The sequence below is a fragment of the Sarcophilus harrisii genome, chromosome 1 (genome assembly GCF_902635505.1).
Source record: "Sarcophilus harrisii chromosome 1, mSarHar1.11, whole genome shotgun sequence".
In the NCBI taxonomy this organism is placed as follows: Eukaryota; Metazoa; Chordata; class Mammalia; order Dasyuromorphia; family Dasyuridae; genus Sarcophilus; species Sarcophilus harrisii.
In genome coordinates, this window is record NC_045426.1 from 225,967,386 (window position 1) to 225,978,439 (window position 11,054).

The following is an 11,054-nucleotide window of genomic DNA, read 5'->3' on the forward strand; positions in this document are numbered from 1 at the left end:
AATAGCACTTTGTATAAAATGATTCCCTCTATTTTGAATTAGTCTACCAATGCTATTTATTCTTTACATAGGGATCATGACCATCTTAGTGAGTCACAGTATTAGCTTCCTTTCAAATATTTTTAAATATATGGAAAGTCACATGCACAAAATTATAGCCATATATAGCAACAAGAGCAGGTAGACTCCCAAGCAATAACAGTCTCCTGTAATAAAACAAGCTATACAAGACAATGGGGAAAATGTACCACAGTAGCCAGATAGTAGGTGTTTAAAACATTTTTCAAAGAATTTATTTAGATGAGGCTATTTTAAGAGTAGTCATAGCATAAAGAAAATAGATACTTGAAAAGAGTCTAAAGTCTGTACAATCCCTATCTTTCTTGTTCTTGTTTATACATAATTTTTAAATGGTACCGAATTTAATTTTTTTGTTTTTTTTATACATGTCTCCAATTGAACAATGAAAAAAATGAAAATGTTAATCTATCTTTTTGAACCTGCATATTCCAACAAAACAAACTCCCACACTGCTCATACCTGATATGTCTCTCTCTTCATTTTACCTTCATCAAACCTCCAGAAGGAAGTCAGTATGATATTTGGTTTTTGTTTCTGGATTTGTGGTTTACCAACTCATTGATAGAATTTAAAATATTTCCAATTTTTTCTTATACATTGTTATTCCATAAATTATTCTCCTACTTCGGCTAACACTTCACAGAGATTTTCCCATTTTCGTCCAAAACTGTTCCCTTCGTCACTTCTTATGTCATAATAATATCTTATTACATAAATTATAATTTATTTAGCAGTTACCCAAAAAGATGACACCACTCCCTTGAATGACCCCACCAAAAAAAATTATGCAAAACCAGCTGCATCTACTAATGTATTTAAAATTCCAAGCCCTTAATCTATCATCTTTCTATTTTAAAAAAGCAGAGACATTTCTTCAACTCTTCTCTGAGAATAGGATTGATTAATAAAGACTGTTAAAACTGCATCAATTTTTCAAAATCATAACACAAAGAGATCATTTTTAATACTTGTCAGGCAGTCCTATACCAAAGATTCCCAGGCCTTTTATAATAGCACTCTAAAAGGTCAGAGGGTCCCTTATTTTTGGAGATAGTTCTGAGCAGAAGCTGGTACTAATAACATTGACCTTTTATTTTTATAGCAGGGACAATCTAGAGTAGTAGGATAGATCTTGGGAAGGGAGGAAGGTTAGGACATGGTTCTTAGTTAAAATAGCACAAGATCTAATTACTTGATTCACATAACTAACCAGAATTAACTTAATTCCAAGGCAAATAAACTAGATACTGTGCTAGGCAGTAGAAATAGAAATAGAAAAAGCAAGACAGTTTCTGCCCTCAATAAGTTTATATTCTAATAATGTAAAATAACATATATGGAGGAATGGTGACCAGGGGGTATTTTAGAGCAGGATGTCAAAATTATCCTGATTAGTCAGAGTGTCATTTACTGGAGTAACTAGGTGGCACAGTGGACAGAGCATTGGTCCAGGAGTGAGGAAGATCTGTGTTCAAATCTGATCTTAGATACTTACTAGCTGTGAGATACTAAGCAAGTCACTTAATCCTGTTTTGCCTGTTTCCTCTTCTGTAAAATGAGCTTGAGAAGAAAATGACAAATCCTTCCAGCATCTTTGCCAGGAAAACCCTAGATGGGATCCCAGAGAATCAGATGTCCAACAATTCATTGGATTTGTCTTTTCTGAAATGTTGGTGTTACTTAATTGCTATTCTTAGAGCTAAAATTAAGAATCAAAACAGAGAATGGGAGGGGACAGTATAAGTCCAATGATTTGAAGTAGCTCTGTATGCCTGGGACTAGGATAAGATAAATCAAATGCTGACCAATAGGATCTCTGAGTCTCACAACTGGAAGATTGAGTTCAAATGGGAGGAGAAGGTGATGGCCAGAGTTGCAAGGGATATAGCATTTATACATATTATTGTGTAAGGTACCATGAGAATATAAAAAGTAAAGTATAATCCTTACCTTTATAGGAGCTTACCTATACATATAAAGAATGATAATAAGAAAGAATACAAAAATAAAATAAAGAGAAGCAAATAAAGAATTAGAGTAGTTCAGAGGAAAGAGAGTTCTTCAGTCCATGACTATAATATTTTAGGCATCAAAGGATGTGTACAAATAGTTGTCAAAAGAACTGCAAGCTATATCAACCATATGAATGAATGTTGCAAATTACTAATAATAAGAATATATATTTTTAATGGTTTCATTCTTATACTTGCAGATAGGTAAAAATGACAAAAACCAATATTGGAAGCGTTGTGGGAAGTTAAGTATTCTAGTGCATTGTTGATGAAGCTATTATGGAAAGCAATTTTGAATTATGCAAAAAGATATTAAAATTTCCATATCCTTTCACCCACATTTCTTTTTCATTACTAGGCTTATACTTCAAGAAAGTCATTGCTCAGAAGAAAGTTATAATATATTTGAGAATGTTTATAACAGGATTTTTAAGCAAAATATTAGAATTAGCAAAGAATTAGAAACAAAATAGATATCTATTGGTAGTGGAATTGCTAAAAAAAATGTACATGAATTCAATAAAGTATTACTGTTCTTTAAGAAATGATGGATTTGATGAATATAGAAAAATACAAAATTATTTACACGAACTGATGCAGAATGAAGTAAACATAGCCAGGAAAACAATATGCTCAATGACAACAATATAAATATAAAGAACAACTACAACAAAATCAAAAGTGAATGTTAGAAAATTACCAAGAACAAAAGTGACTCCAAAGAAAAGATATGAGAAAATAGCCCCATCCACTCCTTTATAGTAATGGTACATATATAAGTACAGAATATTATACTTATTTTCAGACTTTTTCCATGTGTATTGATTAATTTTTCTCTCTTTTTTTTTTTTAGGAAAAATATCTTTTATATTCGATGATTCTCTGGGAGGGAAGAAGGATAGAAACATTGGGAGAAATTTTGATTTATTTATTTAAAAATACAAAACATATCAATAAAATTTTATTTTTAAACTATATTTAAAAGCAGCTAGATGGTACAATGGATAGAGCATCAACTCTAAATTCAGGAGGACCTGAGTTCAAATCTGGCCTGAGACACTTAACACTTCCTAGCTGTGTGACCCTGGACAAGTCACTTAACCCCAATTGCCTCAAAAAAAAGGGTAACATTTTGTTATTATTGTCCTCACGTCTGACTCTTTGTAACCACATTTGTCATTTTCTTGACAAAGACACTATTGTGGTTTGTCATTTCCTTCTATTCGTTTTATTGATGAGGAAACTGAAGCAAACAGGGTTAATGATTTGCCTAGGGTTTCACAGCCAGTAAAATGTCTGAGACCAAGAGTCTCCCTGACTCCAGAGCTGGTACTTTATCTATGATGTTACCTAGACACCTGCTTCTAACACTAAGCAATGACTTGTATTATCACATATTACCAAAGCTTATTTGATATGATAAAAATATGATTCAATCAGATCTCTTCTAGCTCAACATTTTAGAAATTTCCAAGGGAATGTCATTTTAATGTTAACTATTACTTAAAGACTTTATGTCTTTTTTTGTTGTTGGGGAAGGGGAGATACATTTTGTTTGCATACAATAGATACTTCCCAGCAAACATCCAAACAATTACATCTCCCTCCCAACTTATCACAAAACTCAATGAGACCATCACATATTATAGCATACCATTTTCCAATTCTGTAGTTTACTTACTTTTAACAGAAGGGTAGTGTATTAGTTTAAACTTTGAAATACAGTATCACCTGTATTCTGATGGAAATGGATATCTTCGACAAAGAGAAGATCTAACTCAGTTCCAATTGATCAATGATGGAAAAGCAGCTACACCCAGAGAAGGAACACTGGGAAATGAGTGTAAACATTTTTGTTTTTCTTCTCAGGTTATTTTTACTTTCTGAATCCAATTCTCCCTGTGCAACAAGAGAACTGTTCAGTTCTGCTCACATATATTGTATCTAGGATATACTATAACATATTCAACATGTATAAGACGGCTTGCCATCTAGGGCAGGGGGTGGAGGGAGGGAAGGAACAGAAGTGAGTGCAAGGGATAATGTTGTCAAAAATTACCCAGGCATATATTCTGTCAATAAAAAGTTATAATAAAAAAAAGAAATACAGTATCACCATTGTTTGTTTTATTTGGCCCAAATGTTGTTGCCCTGAAATATTCTCTTTATTTATATTATTATAACCATTGTTTTATTCCTTTGACTCTACTTTCTTTTCTCTGTATCACTTCATATAAATCTTCTCATTTTTCTGAACTTTCTGAACTCTTTATATTTATCTTTCATTAACAGCATAATAATATTACATTCAATTCATATATTCATGAATAGGTGGGCATAAGTATTGTTTAACACAAATAATGTTCCTGAACATTTTATATCTTTGGGCCTTAGAAGAGTTTAGATTCTCAGTAGCACAATGGACAAGAGATTTCTTGAATTCTGTCTGATTTTTTTCTTTCACTAAATTCCAAACACTTAGCACAATGCCCAGCACAAAGCCTGGTACTTAATAAATTAATGTTTGTTGAACAATTTACTTGGTGGCATGAAAAATTAAACTTTATGACTTTCCCATTGCTTTTAATTCTTTCTCATCGAAGTTTTAGAAATGGAGTATTCTCTTATCACCAATTGACAGGATATTAGACTTTTCCACCATCCTTTATTATCATCTCCTCCATCTGAGGTAATCTTATCTTTCCTTTGACCTTCCTTTTGTTATCAACATAGCTGGGGGAAAAAGTTTTTTTGGTTGTTGTTCTTCTTAGCTTTCCTTGCCAGCCTTAAATCATTCATACTTTAGCACTCCTGACAACATTCTTATAGGACTGTGTCAATCATTTGTATTCATCCTTCATTACCTACCCTTGTTTTCATCTTTTATCCATGTCTTTTTCAAATCTGTCAGCCAATGAATTCCTTGTATTTTGTCTCTTTAGACAGCTCCCCCTTTTCTTCCTTATCAGGACTGTACTTTGTTGCATCTTTAAATTTCATTTTTCAGAACTTCCTATATCTTTTGGTCTGATTTTGCTTATAGAAGTTCGGGCCAGGGGTCCTACCTATGCTTTCTCTATACATTTTGAAGTCTGTTCTCCCAAAATCAAAAGAGGCACATCAGAGTATGAACCTATGCAATATCTTTCTTCTCGGTCTTTTTTCTCCCTTACCACTCTGCAGAATTTGACTCTGCCTTCCAACTCCTCTTACCAAATACTTCCTCCTTCTTTGGCTTCAGAGACACCAAATTCTAATAGTTCCTCTAACTCTTCAATCATTACTAATCTGTCTCCTTTGCTAATTCTTCATTTTCTTTCCAATAAGTGAAGTTAGTTACTCCTTAGAATCTGTCCTTACTCTTTCTTCTTGGAAACTCTCTTTTTTGTCTTCATTAGCTCTCATCACTTAAGGCAGTGTGGTTCAGTGGAAAGGCACTGCAGCTGAAGTCAGAGGCTCTCAGTTTTAACCTTGGCTTTCCCATTTACTACATGGGTGACTGTGGAAAGTAACTATCACTTTGGGCTGTTTTAATTGGAAAAATTAGAGGACTAGGTGAAGCAATCTTTGAAATTTGTTGCAAATCTAATCCTATAATGTCTATATAAATAATTTTCAAATCTTCAGCTCTGGCTTGCATTCTGAGACTTAGATCTATATATTCATTTTTCTAGATCTCTCCTTGACAGTTCCCAAGATTTCAATTCAATGTGTCTAAAAGTGAACTTGTTATCCTTACTCCTTTCTATTTCTCATTTGTCTATTTCTGCCAGTGGCAACATCATTCACCTCACTTCCCATGTTCAAAACCTTGATGTCTTTGATTCTTACCTCACACTCTCATTCATATCAATCAGTTCTTATCACTTCTACTTTAAAAATATTTCTTACACCTTTCTCTCTAATTCCCCTGTCAACATAGCAAACACTAAGTACTAACACTATCAGTACTGGGGTGTAGAATGATACAGATAGATAATATATAATTCCTAAAGTCAAAGAGTTTACGGTCTAGTAAGAGGATAAGGCAAAAATAGATAATGAAAATATATAATATTGCATGATAAATGCATCAGTTTGTTGTAGGAAAAAATATTAAAGACATGATCAGATATATGCATTTAAAGGATATTTCATGAAAAATTGACTAGAAAAAATGAAAATGAGTGAGAAAAACCTATCAGGATGTTATTTTAATAGTCCAGGTAATCATCAAGGAATACATATATTGGATTTATAGAAGTAGAAATAAAGAGGAGAAGGTTTATTAAGGAAAGAACAAGTGAGAGGATAGACAGACAAGATAAATAAAAAACATGGATATAAAGGAGAAAAAAGATAATGTGGGATTGGAATTGACTCTGGTATCTTATCAAGATGTGGAAATGTTTCCAGGATTTCAGAAGCCACGCCAGTAAAATGCAAGCCTGGCAGGTTATATTAATCTGGAAAGGCTTTGAATATACTTTAGGGGCGAACTGAATGCTTGTCATCTGTGGATTAGCTTCAATAATTTCAGAAAAACTCAACACTGGGTTGACTATAGTTAAATGAAGTCTTCTGCCCCAAAAAGAAGTTTTAATGTTATCAATAAATCAGCATTTATTAAACAACTACTATGTATCAGGCATTATGCTAAGCATTATAAATTATATATGAGTTTTGATTTATATTGGTAAATGTAGTACTATTGTCAAAGAAAACATATATCATCCCTCCATGTGCAAAAATGTTTGTAGCAGCCCTTTTTGTATTGGCAAAGAACTAGAAACTGAGTGGATGCCCATCAGTTGGAGAATGGCGGAATAAGTTATGGTATATGAATGTTATGGAATATTATTGTTCCATAAGAAATTATCAAAAGGATGATTTCAGAGAGACCGGAAGAAATCCACATGAACTGATGCTAAGTGAAGTGACCAAAACAAGAGAAAATTGTGCATAGTGATAAGAAGATTATATAATGATCAATTCTGATGGACTTGGCTCTTTTCAATATTGGGGTGATTCACACCAATTCCAATGGCCTTGTGATGGCAAGAGACATTTGCATTCAGATAGAGGACTGTGGGAACTGAATGTGAATCATAACATACTTTTTTTCATTTTTTTGTTGCTGTTTGCTTACTTTTTGTTTTCTTTCTCATTTTTTCTTTTTTGATCCGATTTTTCTTGTGCAGAATAATTGTGGAAATATGTATAGAAGAATTGCACATGTTTAACATATATTGCATTACTCACTGTTTCGGGGAGGGGATGGGGGAATGGAGGGAGAAAAACTTAGAACACAAGTTTTGTGAAAATGATGCTAAAAATTATCTTTGCATAAATTTTGAAAATAAAAAGTTACCAGAAAAAAGGAAAACACATATTCCAAAATGTGTTATATTAACAACAAATTAAATATGAGAGATGAGACTTTTTCTACATCACAGCATTCATTATCATCTATCCAAAGTGCAATAACCTCCTAAAAGGTTTTTCCATCTGTACTCTCTTTTTTCCTAACAATATTTCATACTACCTCCACAACAGTCTTTCTTAAAAACAGAGCTATTCAGATTATTTTTCTAATTAGAATTATTCCTAATTCCCTATAGGATAAAGTTCAAACTTCTTGTTGGTATTCAAGGTCCTTCCATCAAATGATGCCATTCTACCTTTCCAATTTTGTCTCATATATAATCCTACTTCTGACCAAGCTTGGGGTTTGTTCTGAATGCAAATGAGTTAGTATCTGAGGCCATATTTAAACTGAGGGAGATAAGCCTTCCTAATTCCAGACCTGGTGCTCTATATTCTGTACCACCTCACTCTCCTATGCATGATTTAGCTAGAGAGCAGTTTCTATCTGAATTTGATACCATTGTCTCACATATGTTACCTCATATTCTCTATACTTGACACAAACAGCATTATATTCTGTCTTCCAAACATGCTCTGCAATCACTTGTCCAAGCTTTGTCCAATCTTTTCTATGATTGGAATGTCTTCCCTTCTCCAATTTTTTCATTAAATTTCCACTGACTGTTTACCTCTCAGACCTGTGGAAGGGGAAGGACTTTATGACCAAAGCAGAACTAGAGATCATTACTGATCACAAAATAGAAAATTTCGATTATACCAAACTGAAAAGTTTTTGGTACAAACAAAACTAATGCAGACAAGATTAGAAGGGAAGCAATAAACTGGGAAAATATTTTTACAGTCAAAGGTTCTGATAAAGGCCTCATTTCCAAAATATATAGAGAATTAACTCTAATTTATAAAAAATCAAGCCATTCTCCAATTGAAAAATAGTCAAAGGATATGAACAGACAATTCTCAGATGAAGAAATTGAAACTATTTCTAGTCATATGAAAAGATGCTCCAAGTCATTATTAATCAGAGAAATGCAAATTAAGACAACTCTAAGATACCACTACACACCTGTCAGATTGGCTAAGATGACAGGAAAAAATGATGATTGTTGGAGGGGATGTGGGAAAACTGGGACATTGATGCATTGTTGGTGGAGTTGTGAATGAATCCAACCATTTTGGAGAGTAGTTTGGAACTATGCTCAAAAAGTTATCAAACTGTGCATACCCTTTGATCCAGCAGTGTTACTATTGGGCTTATATCCCAAAGAGATTATAAAGAAGGGAAAGGGACCTGTATGTATGTGCACGAATGTTTGTGGCAGCCCTTTTTGTAGTGGCTAGAAACTGGAAACTGAATGGATGTCCATCAGTTGGAGAATGGCTGAATAAATTGTCGTATATGAATACTATGGAATATTACTGTTCTGTAAGAAATGACCAACAGGATGATTTCAGAAAGGCCTGGAGAGACTTACATGAACTAATGCTGAGTGAAATGAGCAAAACCAGGAGATCATTATATACTTCAACAACAATATTATATGATGACCAGTTCTGATGGACCTGGCCATCCTCAGCAACGAGATCAACCAAATCATTTCCAATGGAGCAGTAATGAACTGAACCAGCTATGCCCAGAGAAAGAACTCTGGAAGATGACTAAAAACCATTACATTGAATTCCCAATCCCTATATTTATGCCCACCTGCATTTTTGATTTCCTTCACAAGCTAATTGTACAATATTTCAAAGTCTGATTCTTTTTGTACAGCAAAATAACGTTTTGGTCATGTATACTTATTGTGTATCTAATTTATATTTTAATGTATTTAACATCTACTGGTCATCCTGCCATCTAGGGGAGGGGGTGAGGGGGTAAGAGGTGAAAAATTGGAACAAGAGGTTTGGCAATTGTTAATGCTTAAAGTTACCCATGCATATAACCTGTAAATAAAAGGCTATTAAATAAAAAAAAAATTCCCACTGACTTTTCTGAAAATCAGTTTTATTTTGACAAAACAGCTAAACCCAAACTCATAAACAAACTATCCACAAAATCTTTTCTTTAAAAACAGTCAAGAGTAAAGAAAAACTGAAAAGATAATTGATCTCTATAAGCTGAAATTTTTGTAGTTTATTAATAGTAAGAACAAATTTTTATTTAATGCAATAGAATCTGAATCTTCCATTGTATTAGCCTCGAATTTTCTTGCAACTTAGTGATATCTTCATCTATCTCGCTGTACTTGCATATTTGGTTCTGCTTTCTTCACTAGACATCAGTTCATATAACTTGTCCAACAATTCTTTTAATTTTTCATGTTTGATCTTACAATATAGTAATGTTTAATGAGCCATCCCCCTGTTCTTCTTCACAGAGTTTATTTCCAACTTCTTACTATTACAAATAAGGTTACTATGAATTTTTTGCTCACATGGGTATCTTCTTGATATCAAAAACATCCAATATAAACTTTTCCCCCTTTTTTATTTTCATTTTTAAATTTAGTTTTCAACATTTACTTTTATAAGATTTTGATTTCCATTTTTTTCTTTCTTCATCTCTCCCTCTTCTCTCATCCTTCCCCAAGATGGCAAGCAATTTGATTCAAATTGTGAAAGAAGAAGCAAAACAAAAAGGAAGAAAACCAACAAGAAAGAAAAAACAACCAAAAAGTGAAAATAGTAAGTTTCAATATGCATTCAAACTCTTCTTTTAAACCTGGATTATATTTTCCATCATGAGACTTTTGGAATTGTCTTAGATTATTGGATTGCTGTGAATAGCAAAACTATTAAAATTGATCATCGGCACAATGTTGCTATTACTATGCACAATGTTTTTCTGGTTCTGCTCACTTCACTATGTTTCAGTGCATGTAAGTCTCTTCAGGTTTTTCTGAAATCTGCCTGCTCAACAATTCTTATAGATCAGTAGTATTGTATGATGACCACGTATTTTAAAATCAGCTGGAGTCAGGAATTCAGATTAAGGGGAAAATCTTCAATCTTTATTCTCAGTAGAGGTGAAGAAGGATCAGAGGTGAAGGGGAATCAGAGGTGAAGCGGGCATCGCGATAGCAATGTGTGCAACTGAGTCAAGAAGCCAGCCAGACCTGAAGCCAGCCAGCCTTCTCTTTCCACTCCTCTCTCCGTCCCTCTGCCTCCACCCACTAAAATCATCATTTCCTATACAACACATCAGGACTTGCCCAAAGAGTGGGTGGGGGCCATTCTTTCTCCAAGCATATATATTAATAGAGTATGGTGCAATTACTGTTTAGCCTCACGTGCTTGGGACCTCAGTGCATCAACTCGAGCTTCAGCCCATTACAGTATTGCATTACATTCATATACCAAAGTTCAGCCATTCCCCACCTGATGAGCATTCCCTCAATTTCCAGATCTTTGCCATCATAAAGAGAGCTGCTATAAACATTTTTATACATGTGGGCCCTTTTTCCTTTTTTATAATCTCTTTGGGATACAGACATAGTAGTTCTATTGTTGTATCAAAAGGTATACACAATTTTATAGCCCTTTGGGCTTAGTTCCAATTAGGTCTGGAGAATGGTCGGAACAGTTCATAATTGCACC